At 48.6% G+C, this 25200-nt stretch overlaps 1 long non-coding RNA gene across 1 annotated transcript; it reads right to left on the reverse strand.

The window, feature by feature from the left end:
* Positions 1 to 13739: 13739 nt before the first annotated feature.
* LOC119001425 (uncharacterized) lies at positions 13740 to 20555 on the reverse strand. Its single transcript, XR_005069569.1, has 4 exons — positions 20398 to 20555; positions 20142 to 20304; positions 19009 to 19127; positions 13740 to 14254 (listed from the first exon to the last, which is right to left on the reverse strand). It is a non-coding gene; the product is annotated as an uncharacterized LOC119001425 (long non-coding RNA).
* Between the last annotated feature and the right edge of the window lie 4645 nt (positions 20556 to 25200).

Genomic DNA, 25200 nt, shown 5'->3' on the forward strand with positions numbered 1-25200 from the left:
TGCGAAAATGGTAGTGCTTCTCCCTGATGACTGATTTACTTATCTGTGGCGTGATTTTCTAGAGCATGCCATGAGGAACACCAGGGCAAAAGGGAGTGGATTGGTGTGCCAGGAAAACAGGGTTTCATAGTCCAAAAAAAAAAAGTAAAAGTCTCCAAGACAAAACCAGTTGTTTCTTTGTTTCTACAACAGGACTTCTCTGAGTCACTGATATGCTAATGTGCATTACACAGGGTGGGCAAAAGTAGGTTGACAATTGTAATACAAATATGTAATGTAATCATTAATAAATAATAATAGAAGAATAAACTCTGTGTTTTGCATACTCACCTTTTACCCACCCCTGCATACTGTTACAAAGTGTACCATTCACTCTGTGACTGGGGGTGATTTCAGCAGGCTACAGTCTTTGTGTTGGGCCCTAACCATAGAAACTGGTATAGATATTTATACGCCCAAGTCGTCCTTAGACGCCCTCCCCACCCCTGAATTGTAACTTGCACTGCCCAGCTTCCCTTCAGTCTGGTACTGACACCTTAGGTGTCTTCAAGTGTGCCCTTTGCAGCTGTCGGGTCCTCTCTACTTCTCCCTCTCGCCCCTCCCCCATCTCACCCCACCCTGCACCCTGCGCTCTGACTCAGCAGGAACGGCTGGGTCTTCAGCTGCTGCACTACTACCTGCGGGCTGCGGCTCCTCTCCATTCTCCCAGACTGGTTGCTCTCATCTCACAAATGTCTGCTCCCATCCCCTGTCTCCGCTGCTCCGGCTTCTCAAGGTCTATTTCTTTGTTTTCTCTTTGTTACCTGTTATTTCTGGCAGATTGGGCAAAACTTTGACAGTTTTGACTAAAACAAGAGAGTTTATGTTATTTCTGAGTTAAAAAACACTAGAAGGTATCAATCCAAGGCTCTTTGTCATTTTCTCAGTCCTTTAGATTCAGCCTATCACTCTGCAATGCTACAGTATGTCCCTCATTCTCATGTTCCAAGGTGGCTGCTAGAGTTCCAGCCATCACATCTGCTTTAGCAAGATAGAGAAAGAAACAAAGATTGAATATCACTTGTCTTTTCAGGATGTTTCCTAAAACCCTTATGCTAGCCGTAGGGAACTTACTTCTAGCTGTGTCTTTGGCCCAACACTCTTATCTTGGAGCCGGGCTGGACCAAGTCTCAGCCCAGCATAGACACAGTTCATGCCTAGATTAAGACAAAACAAGCCAATAACTTCCCTGTGTCCTTACCTAAGGCCCATCTTTGCCACAGCTGCTGCATAGGAAAGCCTGAGAGAAGACACCCTTATTTCAGGGCCCCAGGAAACATCCTCGGTCGCGCCCTGCCCTCAGGGGAAGAGTGAGGAAGGACAGTGTCTAACTGTGTCACTCAGCACAGGCTGCATGACTTGGGTTTGACCAAGAGTTGAATGACTACAAATCCCCTGTTCTTTCTACACCACCTCTTTTTTTTCTTAACAACACTATCTCCTGTAATTATTGAATTATTGAAATCAATAAGTGGGGCCTGAAGGTGTTTCTAAAGCTCAGGAATTGCAGCGCCCTCTGAGCGGGGAGCCACCCTGGCACTGCGGTGAGAGCAGGTGCTCTGAGTCCCCCAGCCCTGGAGGGAAGCCTGCAGGACCTGACAGCAAGGACGACTTGATGAGGAGTCACCTGGGCGTCACTTAGGTGAGGAGAGGAGGGAGACAGCTCAGAGGGGTCTTTTGAACTCACTGATGTCTCTGTTTTCCTATCAACTGTGCCCTTCCTGGTGAAGACACAGCAGCCCCCGGGGGTGATGGCAGCTTCCTTTCACTCAATCAGGTGCTCGTTTCCTGCCACCCCAAGACCTTCTGGCAGAGATACTGACACAGGATATGTTGGCTCCATCGCTGTGGACACCTGTGCCCCCGGGACATTTGAATGCATCTCAGGAAAGATGCTCTTCAGGTGTCGTCTGTCTTCTCCCCCCTTCTGTTACTTAATGTTCCCTCTGCATCATCGAACCGTAGAATTCCTACAGCAGAAACAATGACTAATGAGAATGTTTTTTAGTGGAAAAAAAAAGAAACTGATTAATCAGTTGATGAATCAGTTAAATATTACTCCCTGTAATATTTACGCAAAGTTGAATTGACCCAGGTAAAAATATTTTTAGTAAAATGAAAATGGAATAAGTCAGAAATGCTTTCATGTGTCATGGATAGAAAATTGATTACAGGAGGAGGAACAGAGCAGTTCCTCCAGAGGAAATAAAACCTGTCCTAGCACTTGGGGCAGAAATAAATTCCCCACGTGGAAGTCCCATGTTCACCTCCAGGGCTTCTTACACCACTTGAAGTCACCAACTTTTCTGTGAATCTGATTAAATCTGTGAACTGGCTCCCCAGGGGAAAAAAGCATATACGACCCTCTGACCACATTTTTTTTTTTCATTCAATTTCTGGAAATCCATAGGCTTCAAAAGCTCATCAGTAGATTCCAGTTCAGAACCCCCAGTCACGTGACAGGGGCTCTTGCCTGAAATCCCTTCCAGGTGGTTTTCTACAGCCTGATAAGGAACCACCCTGGGGGGTCCCGAAGATGCGGCTGTATTGAAATATGGCACCACGTGCCTTTATACCTTATCAAACATTCAGAATTCCAAATTTATAAACTTTTCCTATGGTATATTTTTGTGTTTCTCCCCTCCCCACATCTTTTTAAATTAAAGACCCATTTTAATATATTTAACTAAAACTCAGGGGTGGTAATAAAGGGAATTCTGCCTTGATTTAGACCTTACCGCAAGGGTATTCCTGCAGGCTCAGAGCTAGGGAGTGAAAGGCCAAAAAAGTGAGAGCCGAGGTACTGGGTTCAGGCAGGTGAACACACTCAGAAAAAAAGCCCTCTATTCCCAGTTCTTCCTGAGTTCACGAACCCTCACTGCAGAAGAAGGAGAAGTGCTTTGACATCAGACAGACACGCCTTTAAGTGTCATTTTGTCACTATGTCACCTACTGCCTGTCTGGCTCGGGCAAGTCATTACATCGAGGCCACATGTTCAGTGTCTGGGACTTTATAGGCACCAAACAAGGAAGGGTCTCCCTTAGAGAACCGCAGTTGTAGGGGTATGTCTTAGACCGTCTGGGCTGCTATAACAAAAATACCAGAGACCGGATGGCTTCAAAATAAACATTTTATTCCTCATAGTTCTGAAGGCTAGAATTCAGATAGCAAGGCTCCCCTGCAGATTGGGCGTCTGGTGAGGGTCTCTCTCCTGGTTCACAGGTGGCCATCCTCTTGCTGTGTTCTCACATGGTAGGAGAAGGGAGCTCTCTGAGGTCTCTTTTATAGGGGCACAAATCCCATTTGTAATGACTCTACCCTTGTGACCTAATCACCTCCCAAAGGCCCCACCTCCTAGTGGCATCACACAGGGAACTGAGTTTTAATGTGTGCCTTTGGGGAGGGCACATTCATTCTGTAGCAGGGTCCCTCAAGGCTGTGCTCTGAGACTCACTCAGGATGCTGGGGCCAGAGTGGAAATCTCAGGCTTATTCAGAAAGACCTAGAACCCAGCAGCACATCCCACAATCATCGTCTCAGGAGAGGTGAAAGATTGAACAGAGAGCAGTGAAAGATCAAACAGAGAGCTCCAAAGGCCAGGCACAGTGCTTGGGGAAAGGGATGCTGCTATTGGCATTTTGATAAAAGAACAATTTCTTAGTCTCACGTCCACGGCCAGGAGTCAGACTGAGTTCTGCCTGGGGTACTAGAACCTTTCCCACCCGCCGCGCCCTGTGTCCCGTCTGGCCATCCGGGAGCAGCAGTGGCTGGGTCTCTGCACACCCGTGAACCAGACTAGCCCAGACTTTTCCCCAGAAGAGGTTTCCAGAAAGGGAAAATATTGACAAGAGACGAGAGCTACCAAGAGTGAGGAGAGGGAGATGGAGTGTTGGGGCCACGTGGCAAAAGCTGAGTCTGGGGCTGCCTACACCCAAACATAGCCGAGAAATCAGATGCAGGCAGTCGGGCATTTTTTTTCATAGCCTCTGCCTGAGGGCATTTATTCAAAGAGAGCATGTCTAGGTCCTCAGAACCCAAAGGTGCTGTACGGGTCCACACTGAGGACCCATATAGAGACAAGCCTCTCCCGGCTCCCCCTACCTCATTTGGGCATGCTTCTCCGGGCACATCAAATTACTTAGAGCATCAAATCCAAACGCAAGGAAAGGAAACACAAGCAAGGATTCTCAGTGTCTCTCTATGCTGATTCCTTCCCCCACCTTCCCAGCCCTCATCTCGGGCTTGCCCTCTCCTTGGCAGAGCTCAAGGCAGGCTTATTTCCCCCAAGGTTGTCACAGATCAATTTTCTAAACTGCATGAAAACAGAAAACAAACAGAAAACCAAATCCACCAAAGGCTGAGTCTCGAGAACAGCTTGGCAGGAGGGAGCAACGTGCTAACAATTTCATGCTGTTTTAAGACTTTCTAACTAAGCAACATGTACCAACAACCAGATGTGCCCTGATACCAAGAGAAGAGAACATGGGCTTCTAGAGACAGACAAAGATTGGTAAAACAGGAAAACACTCATCAGGAAATGGAGCTTCCAAGCATTCCGGGCCTGCGGTCGGTGGGGGAGGCGGTCCCTGTCTGCCTGCCCTGCAGACTCGCTCACTCAACCGTTCACTGGGTTCAGCCGCAGATTTTTGGTCAGCGCCTTCTTCGTGCACTGTGCTGGGTGCTTGGGCTACCAAGAAGATACTCAGAGCCTGTGCCAGGCCAGGGCAGGGGAACAGATATAATTACAACACAAAATGTTCTGGGGTGGAGGGAAGACACCCAGGAAAAGGGACCTGATTCAGTCTGTGTGCGAATCAGGGCACTTAGAGAAAATCGGATTCAGTGTATTTCAAGGTCTCTTTATGGAGCTCTTTTTCGGAGGATGCAGGAGGGGAAGTCAGAGTCTCCTCTCCCACTGAACAGGGAAAGCAGCTGTCCTCCAAGGACTGGACAGAAGCACGGGGCCGCACCTGCAGCAGGTGGCTCCAGAGTCTGTACTCAGCACCCACGTGGCCCAGGAGGCTGGAGCCCTCGCAGCACAGACGCACAGCAGGCAGGAGCTGCGCCGCCTTGGAAGGAGGCCCACCCCACGTCTCGTGAATGGGTCTACAGCTTGTCGGTGGGCCTTAGTTTTTCAGCGGGCTGAGATCTGTAGCGGGGGCCCCACCCAGCACTGAGAGGACCCCACTGCCCCACCGCAGCCAGGGCCCTGTGTTCTGAGCTGCGCCCCAGGACTCACCCTGTGGGACGGGAAGGAAACTTCCCCAGGACAGACACACACCCATCACCGACTTTAAATTTATATCCCCTTTGCTTATCTTATCCTCCACTTGCTTGCAGCACACAACAACAAATATTTGTATCAGTCGAAATTATTATGAAACAATAGTTATATTGCATATGGGGTTTGGGCTTATTAATTTGATACATGTATACATGTAAATTATAATCTCTGTAATACTCTATTTTGTCATTTCTTCTTCTTTTTAAAAAAAAAAACCTTCTTCCTTTTCCTCACAAAGTAGCCGCTGACCCAGGCTTCCCCTGGCCCACTGGGTCACGGTCCTCCCGAACCTCAGAGAGTCCTGGCTCCCTAGCAGAATCCCTTAGCTGAGGCTTAATGTCACCCTAAAGGCAGTGGCCCTCTTTATGAGGGCCATGTTTATCACCTGATAACTTCTTTATTGCACCAGCTCTGGGGTGGGAGGATGGGCGTGAAGGTCACAAGTAGGTGGGAATTGCGCACCTCAAGCAGGAGCCTCCCCCTGGTCATTATTTCACCAGAATGACCTCAGAGGGTTTGGAGCCTCCTTGAGCTAACACATGACAGCTGCACAAAGGAACTGCAAACAGGCCCCTAATTAATGGGTTTGCTTAGAGCTATTTCCCCGTTTAGGGACTTCATCCCGATAATGGCAGGCTCCATAATCACGAATCAGTCACTACCACTTTCCTGGGTGCCAACCACAAGCCCAGCTCCGTTGCAGCAACTGTGAGGAGAGGAGAGCGGAGACCAGGAACTCAAACCTGGGCCAGTGGCTTCATTTCCGTGAGCCCACCGATCCTCCCAGCCATCCGATGGGAAGGCATTCATTGTAATCCCCCTTTCCAGACTGGAAAACTGAGTCTCAGAGAAATGAACCAGCTCAAGGGTACTAACTAGCTCATGAGCAAGAGTGTCAGCATTTGAACCTGAGTCTGGCTGACTCCAAAGCCTAGCGGGCTCTGGTAGGCAACAGACTAATTGCTCGTGACTGGGTTGTGCCAGGCATACACTCTGGACCCAAAAAGTCCAGGGATGGAGGGGAGGTGTGGGGTGGAGGTGGGGGTAGATACTAGGGCCAAGGTCCCGAGAGAAGATGTCCCAAAGGAGTGGCAGCATGTACTGGAGCTCTAATGGGTGGAGAGAATCATACATATTTAGTAAATTTTACTCGTAGCACTTTCTCCAACCACTAAGCCAGGGTTGGAAAGGACTGTGGAAACCATGCCTCGCTCGAGGCCAACAAATGATTAGTCAAATGTTTAAGGAGGACGGGTAGACCCACCTCAGCACTTCCAAACAGTGCCTGGAGCAGGCACAAGCACAAAGGACCTCGGCCGGCAGCGACATTGGCATCAGGCACCAGTGGGGATTAGGGCGAGGGCCAAACCGAGAGGAGGAGATGTGGAGCCAACGGGTCCTGTGACTGCCCTGGACCTGGAAGGTTGGCAGCTCCCGGCAAATGTCTCATCCAAGCGCCCAATTTAGACCCTGTCCCAGAACATGAGAAATGCCAGGGGTGGAGGAGAGGCCCAGGAGCTGATGAAGAGCAGGTGCTGACCAGGAGCTGAGCCCTCTCTCCTTCACCAGCCCTCCCAGCCAGCCACGCCCCTCTGCGCTCTCCCTCCCCGACCCCTAAACACACATTAGCCAGCAGTTCAGACCCCCCAAGTCTGTGGAAAGAAACACACATCACAATCCTACATGAATTCAACTACAAATTGTTCCACACTGGTGTCTCCCCCGGGCAGAGACTCAGAGCCCTCCCACCAAGTCTGGGCCTGGTCAGAGGTAGACAAATGAGAGCCAGCCAGGGTCTGGTCAGCTAGACCCCCACCAGCTGAATGGGATGTGTGTGCCAGCCAGGGTCCAAGCTGTTCTTTCCCAGGGCTGGGGCAGGGATGTGAGCCTGGCCCCAGAGGCCACCAAAGCCCATCTTCCAGGGCTCCCAGGACCTGACACACTGTCCAACAGTCCACAACTTTGCCAACAGTCTGTGTTTCTCAGTTAGACCCTGGAGTGAGCTGCTGGCCCATAGGACCAATTCCAGGCCAATTCTTCCTCTAGTGCACTCTGGTCCCAGAAAACAGCCTTGGAGCTAGTGGCCAGGCCCTGGCCAAGATTGGATATGCCAAGCCACTAATAGACAGCAAGGCTCGGCCCATCTCCACCTACCAATCAATACAGCTCATCCAGAACCCTACCTCAGCCTTCTGCAAAATCTGCCCTGTTCTAAAACTACTCCCTCCTTCCTCCATCCCTCCCTTCCCCCGGCTTCTCTCCCAATCTTCCACAGAGCCTGAGACTGTTGCTGCCCACAACTAAGCGGTCAGGGAGTCAAAAACCCCTTTGCCATTTTCATTTGCCACCAGTTACTGAGGTTTCCCTTGAGAGTCTTCCCCACACTGTGTCTGGGGTGCCTGTGGGGGAAGACGCTCGGGAAAGCCCAGCTCTCCACATGGGAGCCCCTCGGGAAGCAGCCGAGGCAGAACAGAAAACAGAAGGAGACAGAGAAGAGCCTGGATTTCATGCGACGAGAATCCCGGAAGAGACACAAAACTGAGTCTGTGACCTTCGTTTAAACTTCGGGGATTTATTACTCTGGGAAGACAGTGTGTCAGGAGTGAGACGGGGAGGACCTCCACGGTACATATTGTAAGGGGCGGTTCTTCCCAAGGGGCAGGGCAGCTCTCCAACCCCTAATGTGCCCACAGGTCCTGACCAGCACATGGTCTCACAAAGGGGCACTCAAGAGGGAGCACCCAGAGAAAATGAGCGTGGTCTCAGCACTCGGCCCAGCCTCTTCTCCAGCCTGCACAAGCCCTCTTGGGCTTTTCTTGAGGCTAATTGGTTGAGAGACTCTGTCTGCTTCAGGGAAGAGACCAGCACCTGCTTAGGTCTCCAGTAGGAAAGGCTAGAGAGGAACAAGCAAGTGGCCCCCTTCCTGACCATCCTGCATGTCTCTGAACATCCCCAGCTAATCCCTTCTCTCACTCCATTCCTTGCTTCAGCTCCCCTCTCTCTATTCTCCCCCTCCCTCTCCGTTTTCTCCCTTCTGTCTTCCCCCACCCTTCATCTCTCTCCCTCTATCCTGCTCCATCTGCACCTCTCCTGCTCATCTCTCACATGTATGTGTCTCTTGTTAGCAGCTGGCTCTTTCCCACTCGGCCTCCCTCTCTCCTCCCTCAAGCCCCCACACACTCTGAAGCCAGCAGGGGATGAGCTGTTCAGAGCTGAATGGAACAGGAAATGGTGCTTCTGACTCAGAACATGTTTCAGTAGAGCAGCCTGTGCAGCAAGCCAGACACCCGGGCTCAGACATGAACAGCCACTTCAGGGACACGCCACAGCTGCAACTGTAAACCATGCCTTCCTCTTTACCCCACTTTCCCTACCCATGTCTGAGTCACCATCAAGCCCAACAAGGCCTTTCCACTCCCTTTCTCTTGGGCACGTGCAGCCTAAAGGTGGCACAAGACAGTGAGAGAAGAGGGTACCTCTGAGAAACTCCCAGGAGTCATCTGAACACCAAGAACTACAGGTGAGCTGGAAGAGGTGAAGTTCAAGGACTTTATCCCTCGGAAAACCCCCATAGCCTCAGCCAGCACTCATTTGAAGGTGTTGAGCAACTGCTACAGAACCCAGAGTGGTGAACTTCCTAGGGACGGGGTTCAAACAAGCATTCATGGACCTCCCATCTGACGGCAGGACCCTACCGAAAACCTGGAAAAAGCCCTACTCTCGGGGCAGATTTTCTAACACTGAGAATTTAGGGTTGTCAGATGAAACATAAGATACCCAGTTAAAACTGAATTTCAGATAAACAACAAATAATTTGCTACTCTAAGTATGTCCCAAATATCACACAGGACTTACTTATAGTAAAAATAATTTATTGTTTCTCTGAAGTAAAAGTTAACTTGGCACCCTTGTGCTATTTGCTAAATCCGCCACCCACTACAGAACCCCTCGACTCACAGGCATGTTGGCGATGGTGAGAGGGTGCCATCGCGTAAAAGGGACAAAAGAAATCACAACCAGCTCACGTCTTTCTCGTCCCCCAGGGTCTTTCTCCCTTCTTCCTGTCGTCCTTGGCTCAGCCGAGTTCTCCGGGGTGATCCTTCTTCTCGCCTCTATTTCACCTGATCCCTCCCTCAGCTGCCCCCAGCTCCTGCGGTCCAGATGTGACCAAGGCTTTCGCCCCTTATCTCAGTTGAATTGAGGTTACATTTTCAAAGGAAACTTTATTAGGAAAGTAGAGAGGCACACAAATATTTGAATTCATAAAAAAGTGTAAGAGTGGTCACACGTAAGAAGCTCAAATATCAAAGACCTCTGAGACCAGATAAGTCTGGACAAGGTCTCGTCATTCTTTTCCTTCAGGTGTTCTGAGATCCACTGACTTTAGAGGTTTCTAAGTGGGCTGCTCCTTCAGTAAGCTGGACCAACATTCTGGAACAGAGGCTTTCACTGGCTGTGTGCTAAAATCACCTAGGAAGCCTTTTGCTGCCTATCCCAGACCAAATTAAATAAAAAATTCTGAGAGTAGGGCATTTAAAAGCTCCCCAGGAGATTCTAATATGGAGCCAGGGTTGAGAAGCCATGCACATCAGAATCACTTGAGAACCAATAAAAAAAAACAACAACTGATGTTTGCATCCCACCCTCAGAAATTCTGATTTAATTGATACAAGGTGCAGCCTGGGCATCGGGATTTTAAAAAGCTCACTAGGTGATTTTAATGCGCAGCAAAGTTTGAGAACCACAGCTCCTCACACTTTAATAGACTTGAGATCTCCTGGGGACCTTGCTAAAATGCAGATGCTGACTCAGTAGGTCTGGGGCAGGGTCTGAGATTCCACGAGTCTAATGAGTCCCAGGTGATAGCACTGGTCCTCAGGCCACATTTGGAATAGCAAGGTCATAGATCAGTGGGCCTTGAGCCTGGATGTACATTGGAATCACCCTGGAGTCTTGACAATGATCTGGCCTGGGTCCCACCCCAGAGATTCTGGTGCGATTGGTCTGATGCAGGGCCTGGACATCGGGACTGTAAAAGCTTCCCCCCAAGTGATTTTCATGTACAGCCAAGGTTGGCTGTAGACCAACATCTAGGCGTCATTTTACAAGTGGCCCTGTGACCCTCAGAGGGGAATACCACTCTCTGCAAGCTGTTCTGACTTACCTCTGTTCCCTGCCCCAGCTGGGAACTCTCTTCCCTTGCCTCAGAAGGCCATGCCCTCTAGTAAAAATTCCCTTTCTCCCACATCGGGCTGAAGAACGCCCCTAATTCCCAGCTCAGTTGCAAAAGAGAGATGATTGACACAATACCCTGAGACCAAAGACTGGTCAGAACCCGCCCACTTGCCCGGTTACCAATTGTTCCCTTTGCCCAAGTGGACGTCTCTAACGACACGCTCCTGCCGGAGGAACCATGGGTCAGAGAAGAGCATGCTTCGCTCTTACAGTCACACACCTGGGTTGACGGGACCTAATCATTAAAAGGGGCTTAGCAGTTTTCATGAATTAGTAGTTTCCAAGCCGGGCTAACACACAACCTCTCCCCTCTTCTACCTCATCCTTTTGAAATGAAGTGTGGTAACTTGTGGGACAAGAAGTAGCCTACAGAGAACCAAAAGAAAAATGTGGAATTGGGGGAATTATTATTCTCTCTTGGGTGTGATTTCCATGAACTTACTCATGAATCTTTTTCCCCCCTAGGAATGACCATAAATATCTGTAACGCATCTTTATTAGTCACTACCCCCTTCTTTCTTTTTTTAGCATATTTTATTGAATATGCTATTACAGTTGTCCCAATTTTTCCCCTTTGCCTACCTCCACTTGGTACCCCCTTTCCCTCCAGCAATCCCCCCCCTTAGTTCATGTCCATGGGTAATGCATATAAGTCCTTTGCTTTCTCCATTTCTTATACTAGTCTTAACATCCCCCTATTTGTACCTATTAATTATACTTTTTAATCCCTACACCTTTTTCCCCATTCTCCCCCTTCCCCTTCCCAGCTGATAACCCTCCAAATGATCTCCATACTTATGATTCTCTTCCTCTTCTGGTTGTTTGCTTAGTTTCTTTGTTTTGTTTTGTTTTGTTTTGTCTTGTTATTTTAGATTCAGTTTTTGATAGTTGTGAATTTGCTGCCTTTTTGATAGTCATAGTCTTGATCTTCTCTTTTTTTCTTAAACAAGTCCTTTTAATATTTCATGTAATAAGGACTTGGTGGTGGTGAACTCCTTTAGCTTTACCTTGTCTAGGAAGAACTTTATCTGCCCTTCCATTCTAAATGTTAGCTTTGCTGGATAGAGTAATTTTCAATGTAGATCCTTGCTTTTCATCACTTTGGATACTTCTTGCCAGTCCCTTCTTGCCTGCAGTTTCTTCTGAGAAATCAGCTGACAGTCTGATGGGAACTCCTTTGTAGGTAACTCTCTGCTTTAGTCTTGCTGCTCTTAAGAGTCTTTATCTTTAACCTTTGACATTTTAATCAGGATGTGTCTTGGTGTGCTCCTCTTCAAGTCCAACCTGTTTGGGATTCTGTGTGCTTCCTGGACTTGTATGTATGCCAAATTCCTTTGCCAAATTACAGAAGGTTTTTTTTTCATTTTTTTTTCAAATAAGTTTTCAATTTCTTGCTCTTCCTCTCTCCTTCTGGCATTTTTATGATTCGGATGTTGGCACATTTGGAGATGCCCCAGAGGCTTCTTATATTCTCTTATTTTTTTTAATTCTTGTTTCTTCTTTCTGTTCTGGTTGAATGTTTATTTCTTCTTTATGTTCCAAATCGTTGATTTGATTCCCACCTTTCTTCCCTTCCTTNATTCCTTTGCCAAATTACAGAAGGTTTTTTTTTCATTTTTTTTTTCAAATAAGTTTTCAATTTCTTGCTCTTCCTCTCTCCTTCTGGCATTTTTATGATTCGGATGTTGGCACATTTGGAGATACCCCAGAGGCTTCTTATATTCTCTTATTTTTTTTAATTCTTGTTTCTTCTTTCTGTTCTGGTTGAATGTTTATTTCTTCTTTATGTTCCAAATCGTTGATTTGATTCCCACCTTTCTTCCCTTCCTTGTTGGTTCCCTGTAGATTTTTCTTTGTTTCACTTAGTGTAACCTTCATTTCTTCTCTTATGTTTTTGCCATACTCAGTGAGTTCTTTGAGCATCTTGATCACCAGTATTTTTTTTTTTTAAAGAGTTTATTTATTTATTTATAGAGGGGAAGGAGAGAGGGAGAGAAACATCAATGTATGGTTGCCTTTTGTGCATCCCCTGCTGGTAGTTAGCCTGCAAGGAACCGGTTTGCAACCCAGGCATGTGCCCTGACTGGGAATAGAACCGCGATCGTCTGGTTCGCAGGCCCGCGCTCAGTCCACTGAGCTACGCCAGCCAGGGCTTGATCACCAGTATTTTGAACTCTGCATCTGATAGGTTCGTTAGCTCTGTTTCATTTAGTTATTTTTCTGGGGTTTTGTTCTGTTCTTTCATTTGGGCCATATTTCTTTATTTTATTTTATTTTATTTATTTATCTTTAGAGAGGAAGGGAAGGAGAGAAATATCAATGTATGGTTGCCTCTCGTGAGTCCCCTGCTGGGAACTGGCCTGCAACCCACACATGTGCCCTGACTGGGAATCAAACCACGATCGTGTGGTTCGCAGGCCCACGCTCAATCCACTGAGCTACACCAGCCAGGGCATTTGGGCCATATTTCTTTGTCTCCTCAATTTGGCAGCCTCCCTGTGTTTTTTCCTGTGTATTAGGTAGAGTTGCTTTGACTCCCTGTAAAAGGCACCTGTAGATTGTGTGGGGCAGAGCCTTAAGTAATTGCCAGGGCAGGGCAAACCACAACACCACTTTCTGGCTCTATGTGGGGAAGGCTTGGAGAAGGGACTGTGTTGCTACCTGGCTTCTGGGGGCTTGCTCAGTGCTTGCTCCATTTCCAGTCACTTTACCCACTGTCCATATGCAACTGGCACCCTTCCAGCTCTTGCCCTGGTGTTGAATCCCAAAGTGGGTGGGTTTATGTACATTTTAAGATCATGCAGGCCCTTTAAGTGGAGTTTCCTAAAAATCCGCAGTTTCTTTCATCACCCCAACACCCACTGGTTTTTGCAACCAGAAGTGATAGGGCTTTATCTTCCCAGCACTGGAATTCTGAGCTGTGCAGTGTGACCTAGGGATGGGATCACTCACTCCCAAGGTATCCCTCCCAATTTTTATCTACCACATGTGAATGTGGGACTACCTGGGCCTGGTCTGCCACCACTGCCACTGCCACCGGCTCTCTGTGCAATACCAAGTCTCCTCACCTCTCTGCCGTGTCTCTATCTCTCCACCGTCTCCTACCCATCTGGATGAATGTAGCTTCTTTAAATCCTTGGTTGTCAAACTTCTATACAGTTCAATTTCCTGACAGTTCCAGGTGTCAGTTCTTTTGAGATGTAGTTATAATTCCTTTTTGTGGTTGTGCAAGGGGGCAAAGCATGTCCACCTACACCTCCATCTTGATTGGAAGCCCAGCACTATCATCTTCTGACCTGTGTCTTTTGTTAAGAGTTGGATGTTGCTGGTAGAAATTCGAGTCCATGTCTTAGATGTACAGCATTTGTATAAAATATGAACTCTAATGTGTAGAATTTGCAGGTCGCTGAAGTGTCACAGTCTACTGAAATGGGTCTGGAATCAATAAGGTACACATCAAACTCAATTGTGTTTAATTTTCATTGCTACCTAGAGGAAAGCCTAGCATAGCCCTACACGAGTGAAATTAAACATGAAAGCCCGTCTGAAGTGTAGAAGCGATACTTAAAATGACCTGTAAATAGGGTAAAACATGGCAGCCCAGCCCATCACAACATTATTGTTCATTTTTCTTTCCATAGTGGAGGTGACGGCCGCCATAAGAAAATCAGAAGAGACATGAGCACATTGGAGATCTAAAGGAGAACAAAGTGTTTTCAGTTACACACCAGCAGGACCTTCCTCTCTGTACACCCCCAGGGTCTCTTCCAAGTGGAAAATCACACTATGTCCTTCAGCAGAGAGCAAAGAAGGAAAGTGAGTAAAACAAGGCCCTCCTGAACTTGGCCAGCCCACACCCCCACGCCACTCCAGCTATGTTCCTTGGCCAGTGAGATAAAATAACGTTCAGCTCTGGCAGCTGACAATGGTGGGGGGCAGACACCCACTCGGGGCACTTCCAGCCGACACTGACCTTTCAGTCATGGAAACATTCCCCAGCCCGACACTAATCGGGGGCACATCTGGCGTTTGGACTGTGTCCAGATGGGGGTTGTGTTAGTCGAGTCAGCAAGATAACCCGCTGGGGAGGCAGGGGAGGGGAGAATGCAACACTGCTGAGAGCAATCAACATCTTTAGCTGTATGCGTGTGAGATGTGGTCATGCTGGGGCCGGTGAGTCATAGAATGCAGGCCACCAAATCCCTGTCCACCCACTCTCTGTACCCCCACCAACAGAGGAAAAAACTGGAGAGAACCAGAGAGCCAAAGCCACTTCCCCAGGGTTCCACAGCTGGTCAGGGGCAGTCTAAAATCTGAGTTCTGACTCCACTATCATGCACTTCCCCTCTTTCTACACTCTTTCAAAGTGTAGTGTCGTGCATATTATCTAGAGATAATATGCCAAGAGCTAAGGTGATGAAAAGAATCCAGCTGTTTCTTCTCTGCCAACTTCCTATGACTTGTAAACGTAGAGGATGATTTCCCAAGGCAGTGACAAGTCCCCAACTCAATTCTTTCATTGTAGCTTCTTTTTCAGATTTGAAAGGAGGGGGTTGCCTTTCCTGACTGGTTTCTGGATGTTTTTCAGAAATGAACACAATCCCTCCCACCCCGAGGGTCAGGGACTGCAACTGAGAACGAGAACTCGTGGCATTGAAGGTCCAGCCGTACACGGGGAGAATGACCCAAGATCTTGGTCAGCTCTCAGGACTTGCCCTTACGAAATCTGACACCTGATGCCGCCAGGAGCAGCACTAATAAAGAGAAAATTACAAAACCCGAAACCAGGATAAAAGTGATTATGCCCCCTCCCCACCCACACGGAAGGCCTTCTCTAGCTGTCAGAGGAAAATTCTTTCCATGGCCCCCGGAGTGCACATCCCACACATGGGCACCATGTTTCAAGTGTCCACCAATAATCCTTTCCGGTAAAAACCTCCAGGCACAAATAAAAATGGAAATCAGGAATCTCACCCCCCCCACACCCGGCTCAGATCAAAGAGATTAGCAGGATCTTCTAATATAAAAACTGCAGAAATCAGTTCATCGTCTTCCCTTTTTTTGTTGCAAATGCACTTAAAAAACAGGGAAGGCCCTTGTCAATGTAGCTCAGTAGGCTGGGCATCGTCCCCGCAAAGCTAAAGGTCTCTCTCCAGTTTGATTCCCAGTCAGGGCACATGTCTGGATTGAGGATTCTGTCCCCAGTCAAGGTACCTATAAAAAAAGGCAACCCATCGATGTTTCTCTCTCACATCAGTCTTCACTCCCATCAAAGATACTTCATTCCACCCACCTGAATATGGAACTCTACTCCAGGTTCCTCACTTCGGTTGTCCTATCTGAGAAATCAGCTTTGTCCACTACTGTTGGGCAGAACAGTAGTCACTGAGATAGAAGAATGATCCTCCTTCCCCCTTTAGGGGACAGTTTATCAGTGTCACCCTCCTCAGGAGGATTTTATCACACTCCACAAGGTCTCCAGGTCTCTGAGAAGGTGTCCACAGACACCATCACTCTTTCTAAAGCGAGTCGGGGTCTCTGCTGCTACCAGCCCTCCCCCCACCACCCAGTGATTTGGTACAAAGCCGTTCCATGTCCCATGCCAAACCAGTAATTCACAGCACTCATCAAAATCTGCCTCCATCCGCTGATTCAGCATTCCTGCGCTCAGAGCTTAGCCAGCCTCCTTAACACCCTGACATCCTCATCTTTGGCATCACTATTTACATCACACAAGAGCTTTGGGCTTAGAAAGCCCAGTTCCATTTGGCTAAAGTATGCTGATGATTCATCCTTTCAGAAAAGACTACTCACCCCAGGTCTTGATATCCACGCCGAAAAGCTTCCGAGATGGGGCTCAGAGAGGACAGAATGGGAGTGTCCCATCGCTATAGAAACCTGTGTGCCAGTTTCCACATGAGAAAGACTAGCTGTTCACCGGGCACTGCTTTGCCAGGGCTTCCTGTAGAAACCGAGGAAGGCACCGGCCTGGAGCAGCTGTGGGCATAGCCTGGGATCACCATGGGCCTCCGGCCACACTGACCCACCGCAGACATTCCATCTGGCCTCCTGGGAGGTTTCTTCAGCACGGCCCTCAAGCTCAGTGAAACGTTCACTCTGTGTCTACAGACAAGAAGGGTTTTGACTCTGTTCTGTGTTTTAGAGTGTGAGTTAAATTCCGTTAACTTTGGCCGGGGTTTAGGGGAGTGAGAGGGATGACAAATAACAACTTGTCTGAACTTTTTACATTTCTCCCCAGTGCTTCAGTCAGGTTCACAGCAAGGTCATCAATGATAAAGAGGGAGACCTCCCAGCTGGCCTGGCCCTGAGCTCTAAGGGGACACTTCACAGTGATAAGCTGACAGGACTTAGAAACCGACTCACATCCTAGGAGGAGTGTGGAGCAGGGGCAGAGAGGGGAGTCAAGGACCCGGGACAGAATGTCCGGGAGGGAAATTAAAGTATCAGATGCCCAACATTCCAGGGATGGAGGGGAAAGAAATATACACCTCCATCAGGTGAGGTGTGTAATGGGGATGGGGAGCTCCCGAAAACAGAGGCTCTGGCTGCTGGAAGGTCCAGGGACAGAGATAATAAAACAAATCGTAGACGTTGAGGGCTTACTATGCACGGGCACTTTGTGCCATGTACACTGTTGCATGTATTACTTCAGTCCTCATAGCAACCCTAGAGAACAGAAACCACCACACGCCCATCGTATAGGTGAGAAAAAAGCAGAGACTTTGAGAGGCTAGTTCAGGTCACATAAATAGTCATTGAAGGGGCCTGGCTGGTGTAGCTCAGTGGATTGAGCGCAGGCCTGCGAACAAAAGAATCACAGTTCGATTCCCAGTTAGGGCATATGCCTGGGTTGCAGGCCAGTTCCCAACAAGCGATGCATGAGAGGCAACCATACATTGATATTTCTCTCCTTTATTCCTCTCCTTCCCCTCTAATGATAAATAAATAAAATCTTTTAAAAAATAGTAAGTGAAGGGACTGGGATTCAAACCAAGGCCAGAATGTACACTTTTTAAAAAAATTATTTATTTTTAGAGAGAGGTGGGAGGGAGAAAGAAAGGGAGAGAAACATCAGTCAGTTGCCTCTCACTTGCCCTAACGGGATTCGAACCAGTGTTTAAACCACTGAGCCACACTAGCCAGAGCCAGAGTACTCATGCTTGACCACCACGCTAGAGCCCTGAGCCTCAGAAACGGTGACCATGTCCATTAATGCGACCACATCCATTACAAATGAGAATGTGGATGGTGCTTGGAGGAGTTTTAAGATTGCAGAAGACAGCCGTTAGCCTCATTCTGCCCAGGATACCAGTCACGCACTTCAGGGAGCACCATTTTGAGGAAAAGCATATCATGATGCTTATCTCAAGTGCCTGTACTCTAAAGGTCGATCCGGTGCACAACCACTGCCTGTCCAACACTCTTTCCAACAAAAATGCAACAGAGCGTGGTGGGCTGAGCTGATACTCTCGAAGAGAAACTTCTGATGTCCCATCTGGTAGGAGGGATACGAACCCATGACTTCTCCACCTTTTGGAGGTCTTGGGGGAGACAGCAGGTGCCTGAGACAAAGCTGGAGCAGAACAAAGAGGCTCCATCGACCTCATATTTGCCCAGGAACTTCCTCTGTCTTCCCATACCCTGCCCTCCCCAAATTACCCACTAGAGTTAGGCCAAAGGCCTCAAGAGTCTCCAGGGGACAGGGGGAGGGCAGGGGGCAGATTTTTCTCTTTCAGCTGCTGTTTTCTGAGCACTTCAGGCTTGGTCTAGTTCAGCTGAACCCAACACTTTCAGTGGGTGGTGGGCGTGGAGGTACAGATGAAGAAGCGTATCTAAGATGCGTAAAACCTTGGCGCAAAAAGAAAGGCCTGAGAAACAAAACCAAAGAAGGGATGCGATTGCACAAAGCTGGGGAATCTAAAGAGTCCCTTAGGTGCCTGAAGGACCAATGTCATAAGAATTTTAAGAGGTGATAAAGGTAACCTGCTGTCAAAGGAGGCAGATACAGCTAAAGAAACAAGTGAAATTAATTCCCTTCCCAAGCCACCATCAAGGTGAATGGCTACCAGATGGTCAGACAGAAATACCTGTCCACAGGCTGCCCAAGAAAAAAATAAATGCAAAAAGAAATCAGATCCTCCACTGAGCAGGTGAGCAGGAAATTAAAATATCTGTATGCTGACCACAGTGCAAGACCACACACGTCTGTGAAGAGGCTGTTAGGAAGACAGTGTGAGCCCGAGTTAGTGTCTCTCTTCAGTCTGCCGCCCACACCCTGAGTGCACTGGAAAATGCCTTCAGAGAACACCCAGCAATTTCAACAGGGGTGAAGACGGGACAGCGGAGACCAGAGCCACTGAGGGGAAACCCACACACACCCCAGACTTTGTCACAGACCAAGTAACAATATCTTTTCCTGAGCACTTACTTTGTAACGGGAAGTTCGCAGGGATATTTCCAAGTGTCCCAGTAGCTTCTGCAATGGCTGTCATGGTTCTTGCAAGTAATCCTTCCCTTTAAGTGTGGTCTGGACCTAGTGACTTGCTTCTAATAAATAGAATATGGCAGAAGTGACAGTGATGGGTTGTCACTCCCATCATCTCTCTGAATGTATGCCTGTATACTTCTCATTCTCTCTTTGAAACCTCTTTTTTGTGCCCTTGTTGCTACAAGCCTCCTAGAACACACACACACACTCTCTCTCTCTCTCTCTCTCTCTCTCTCTTTCTCTCTCTCTCTCTCTCTCTCCCCTCCAGGAGGAGGGAGCTCAGCCACCTCTTGTCATTGTTAAGCTCCTTCCCAATCAATCTCCTGCCAACCACAAATTAGCATTACACAGGCATTTACAGTGCAGCCCCCAGGGGTAGAAGAAGCTGCTAATCCTTAAGAAGTGGCACTGGTACAATAGCAGGAGGCCCCCACCCTGGGGGTGTTCCTTTGTGAGTGGTCCAAGTCAACCACAGATGGTGAAGTTGCTGGGCCCCGGGCAAACAGGAGACAGTAGGAGCCCCAGGAACACAGAGCTTTGCAAATGGCTGCATGACACTCGCTCCTGAGACTCCAAGCCCTGGAGAAGACTCTACTGAGTTGGATTCCCTCTCAGAGCTTCCAGCCTGGTCCTTGTAGGGGCAGTTTTCCATTTTGACTGGTGGGAGCAACCTGGAGCACAAAGTACCCTGGGCCAAGCCATAGTTAGGTCTGCTCTGCCCTCTCAGCAACATGGGTTAACAAACCCCAAGGTTTTATTTGTTTTCTGTTCTTTTTCTTAAGGGATTGATTCAGCCTTATGAAGTCTGATTGGACTTCCTGATCCCAAAGGAAGGCAGCCCTGGCTGGGTTCCCAGGGTCATGTCCCAACGCGCTGCCTTTCTTTGGGCCCCAGGGGCCCCTGCAAACACAGCCCTTCCTGCTGCAGTCCCCAAAGTGGGCTCTCGCAGCCTCCACCTCCAAAGCTCCCAGCATCCTTATCCCGCAGCTGGGTCTGGAAGCGAGGGGAGCTTGCGAGAGGGGAAGCCTCTTATCGCAAACATTTCCTGCCTATTCCCTCTTGACCCTGCATACCACAGCCCTTCCCCGGCCACTTGGGCCACCAACGACGGCCCCAGCAACCTCTTCGTAAAGGGTAGGCAAGGCAGGATCCCCCAGGCCCGTCTCTACTCCAGATTCTTCTCCATCCACACTGTTTCCTTCTCCGGGGAGCTCATAGGTCCTTACAGCTCAGTCACTGAAAGACACAGAAGGAAGTCAGGTAGAACTGAAAAGAAAGAGCACAAAATGCAGATAAGGATTTTTAGTTCAAATGGAAAAAGTGACTCACAGCTGGAGTTCCGCCCACGACCTCTGAGATCCTGCTCTCTATCTCCCGCAAAGGGAGAAACAGCCGGAGGCAGGTGAGAGGAAGGCCTGTGCACCTGTGAGGGTCTGTGTGCCTGTCTGTGCCAATCCTCATCCCTTTGTCAAGCTGACGGCCTGCGTGCGCTGCCCGTGGAGTTAAAGACGTTTAAACTATGGGCTTGTGTGCTGAAGAATTGGGAGCTGAAGGCTGGAGGGCCTAGGATCAGCCCAGCCCAGCTGTGCTCAGCAGGTCACTGTGTCCCTAGGCTCTCCTCCCCTCCCCACACCTGGGGCACCCTAGTCCCTCGCCTCCCCACAGCCTACTCCGGCCTGCTCTCTGCCTCCCGCCCCAGCTTGCTGTGTGGTCTGAGCCCTCTGCCACCAAGAGCAAAGCGGGGGAGGGAGGGATGGGCCAGCATGTTTACAGTCAAGCATAACTGAACCTTTATTTTAAATAAATAAAACTCTTAGCCAGTTTTTATTTCTCGTTGCTTTCAGGACACTGTTTTCTCCCTCTTCTCCCTCCTTCTCCTCAGGGCTGAGCCTTTATCTGTGGGGGCCACCCAGGGAGGGGCTGTGGGAGGGGGAGGAACAGAGGCCAGGCTGACCCTGGTATTTAGTGTCTTCTCAGGTCATGTGACACTCCCACTCCCTCCCCCCTCAAATGCCCACAGAGCCCCTGGGGTTCTTATGAATTCAGGGATGTCCAGGCCTGAGGAATAGAGACTAAACAGGAAGCCGGGGCCCCATCATCAGCATGGTGTCCATCTGTTCTCACCAATCACAGTGCTGCCTACCTCCCAGCCCCCACTCCACTATGAAATTGCCATCCATCTGTCTTCCACTTTGGCCTGTCATCCCTCTGTCTCCCTTGTTGGACCCTCATCCATCTGCCTCTCCCAGAGGACAACAGTCTCTCAGTATCTCCTTTGGGTTGTCATATATCCACTTTCCCCATGAGATGTGTCATCTGTCTATCATCCCATTGGCCTGTCATTCCATCTGATCCCCTTGATCACATTTTTCTGTCCATCTGTCTCCCCTCACTAGGTAGCTTCTGCCCATCTGTTTCCCGGGGTGCGGCCAGCAATGGTGGGCCCTTGCGATATAGAAACAGTTGGGATTCTGTTCTGACTTTGATCCCTGCAATAATAATAGTAGCTGCCATCCATCAAGTATCTACTACGTGCCATACGCTTCACATCCTCCAACAACCCTGTGAGTACGTATTTATTTCCTCATTTTACCAGTAAGGAAACGGAGGCTCAGGAGGGTTAAGTATCTTGCCCAAAGTCACACAGCTCCTAGTGGCAGATGCAGGGTCCCGAAACAGGTCTACCCACACTGAATGGGAGTGAGGACACGTTTAGTCCCACACCCCCCAGGATATGAGATCGCCCCCTCTCCTGGCCTCTCTGAACATTCAATTTACACTTTGCTGCTGGATATTTTCAGACTGATGAATTTCCTCCCTGCCCTGGCTCTGCACAAAAAAGTAAAGGAAGAAAAGCAGCCAGATGTGAGAGGCTTCAGAGGTCTTTGGGGGGCGGGGGGATGGAGAGTGATGTTAAATAAACATCCAATGATATTCTTTCTGCAAAACAATCCATTTTCCTGGCACCCAGGAGTTCGTCCAAGGGTCTGTGGGTCACTGGGGAAAAGCGTTCCGTGTGTTTTGGCTCCATATTCTTCCATTGGCCACAAAGACCTAATTCTTCCAATTAATGAAATCAGCACTGCTGATGGAGATGTACTGACAAATCATTTTCAAGACGAATATATTCACACCCATGGTGGGGCTGATAGGCCCAAAGGATGTGGAGGGTACACAGTGAAGGTCCCCCACCAGCCAGAGACACTAAGGTCATTCATGATGGCTGGGATGTTGGCCACAGCCTCAAGGGACACCTTTCTCCACCCGGAGCCATGGAGGCTGGGCTGGTTTGTCTGTGTTGAGGGGCTGCCTATCAATGGGCTTCTGTATGGTCCTGGCAAGTCCTGGCACCCCTCCCCTCTCCCTTCTCTCCAAGTGCCCCGGCCAAGTCCCCTTCAGGGCCTTGCCTGAAGGGCCTATTCAGCATTTAGGATTCCCTGATGGGGAGTGAAAAGGAGACAGACAGATGCTTCTGTGGAGCTGAGGAAAAGCTGGAGGCCTGAAGACAGGAAGGGAAGCCCAGTGCAGAAAAAGAAGGTGGCCCTGAGGGATGAGAAAGGAAGAAGGGAAGGGAGGAGGGGAAGCCAGGGGAGGGGACCCAGGGTCGGGGGACCAGATAGGGAGGGGAGGAGCCCGGAAAGACACCCCCAGTCAGCAGGAGAGAGAGATCCCAGTTGGAAGACCAAGCAGTACCAGAAAGCTGTGTGGGATTTTTTTTTAAGCCACAGATTTAATTTCCTGATGATTTTTTTTCAAGTTGATATTAGCAGCATTTTTCATTTCCCAAGCAGATAGATCTGCCCATGTGGAAAAGTGATCCAGAATGTGCTGGGTGACGGAGCCCAGCCCTTACCCAGACAGGCCCATGAGACCCAGTGTGAAGTCAGCATTTCATCTCCTTCTTTGAACCCCTGGAGCATAGGACCGATTTTGCTTTGGGCCAGTCCTGGAGGAGGGGAAGGAACAGTTTCTCAGCAGCTGCAGTGAAAAAGTGACATTCAGAAGTGAAGGATGAAATTAGGCCTGTGCAACTAGCTAGGGTGGTCTCCGTTTTCCTGCCTGAACCCAGGCTGAGTCTGTTTTCTGAGCTTTGGGAGTTATGTTAGGAGATAAAGGAACCAAAGGCCAAACTCCCTCCAGAGCATCCTCTACTATCTCCAAACATCTTTCTAAAGCCTCATTTCCCTGCTTACAATCCATCTGTGCAGTCCTGGGCTTGCCCAATGCAGTCTACGTACGCCACAAGCCAAGAAAGCAAGGCCCTCAGGAAACCAGAACGATCCAGCAGCCCAGGCATCCTGGGGGCTGGCACCATACACACTGGAGTAGAGGCTGCGCTTAACAAGACCCCTGGGTCACCACATACACGGGACAGCGTGAGAAGTCCTGCTCCTGGCTGCTTCCAACCCACTCCAGAGAACCTGCTTCCCCCACAAGCGGGATTTGTACAATTCTCCAAACGCACCTTCCCCTTGTCCATTTCTCAGGGCTGGCTCCTGTCATCTCCTCCATCCTGAAGAGGGAGCACCTATGCACACAGGAAATCTTGTCTCATGTTAAGACCTAACTCAAGTGCTACCTCTCCCTTAAGCCCTTCCCACCGTTTCTTTCCCTTGCCAGAGGTAAGAACTTTGGCCACCATTTGTTCAGATCACCCATGGAGTGCTCTTCACTTTCTATCTTGCATTTTGGTTACTCCTGGACTGATCGAGGGGCTGTACTATGTAGTTCACAGGTCTTCCCAGGTTCAAATCCTTTGCCCCCTGCTTCCTAACTGTGACACTCAGCAAGTGCTTAACCTCTTTGGACCTGTTTCTTCACCTATAAAATGGGGCTAATAATTATAGGTAGTCATAAAGTCATTGTAAGGATGTTTAAAATACATTGCAGGTCTATATGCCAAGCAATGGCATACAGCATGTGCTTAGTAAGTGACTGTTAATTGAATGAAGTGATCGAAAAATCAGTGTTCATAGTAACAGAAGGAAGAAGACATAGGATCCACAAACCTCACATGATACAGTCTTCCCAAAGATGATTGTGTTGTGTCCCTTTTTTAGCACCATAATTTGTGTGTTTTTTTTAATTAGCAATAAACTGTCGGTGGCGGTGGTGGTGGTTCTCTAATAGTCATTGGATAAAAGACCTGCCTCGTCAACTTGATCTTCACACTATCCCCTTATTGGGTTCTCTCTGCCCCATTGCCCAATTCCGCTCTGAAAGCTCAACATTTTGTTTTCAGTATCTTTTAAAATATTTAAACTCGTCCTGAGTATTTATTTTATTTTCAACTTCTTTGTATAACTTTAGCAACTGTCTCATTAACATTCTTTCGACCCCCCCCCCAAAATATTTCTTAAAACATTTATTCTGTGTTCTTACCTCCAGGGGAATAGTTTGGCTGGGTTTTCTACCAAGAGTGACACAATTCTTTCCACGTCAATGCAGAGGGGGAATCTGAGAGCCAGTAGATTTGCATCGTCCAATCCTACTCCCAAAGAACCGCTCAAATACACGAGTCCTCACCTCTCCCACTGGCCAAATTTCCCAATGCTGTCTCTACCCAAAAAAGTTCTTTCTAGTTAAATCCTAAGGGAAAGTGAAATAAATAGCAAAAAAGAAGCTTCCTGGAGATGGAGGTCAATCCAAAGTCCAGGTGCCTGGGATTGCCATGGTCTCTGACACATAATATGACTCAATTATGGAATTGTTTTATTTCAATCCATAAGCATTTTTAATTTCCTTTCATAGTCCCCTATGGTGACCTGGTTCGGTTTAGATACAATTCAAATATCATCTGTCTCCCATGCTGTGTCCCATCTATACTTTTTATGTCTCAATCTTTTTAAAAAAATTTTTTTATCCAGGGGCAAAATATTGATCACTGCAACCAAGCTCTTCCCACCACAATAGAAGAGTTTTCTTCTTCTCGCCACACTCCCCGTAGTCTTTAAAAGGACAGAAAGGGCCAATCAAAGCCACTTGTTTGAGACTTCAAGAAGCTGGGGAGAAACGGGACCTCGGGCAAGTGGGAATGTGATCTGCACGGGAAATCTCCGAGGGGACACCTGCTCCCCCATCAGTCTTTGTCTCTGAGGCTCCTGGAGGTGCGGCCCCATGGGAGTGGCTTCT

Source organism: Sturnira hondurensis, unplaced genomic scaffold (genome assembly GCF_014824575.4).
Source record: "Sturnira hondurensis isolate 20B ecotype Veracruz unplaced genomic scaffold, ASM1482457v3 Scaffold0016663, whole genome shotgun sequence".
NCBI classification, from domain to species: Eukaryota; Metazoa; Chordata; class Mammalia; order Chiroptera; family Phyllostomidae; genus Sturnira; species Sturnira hondurensis.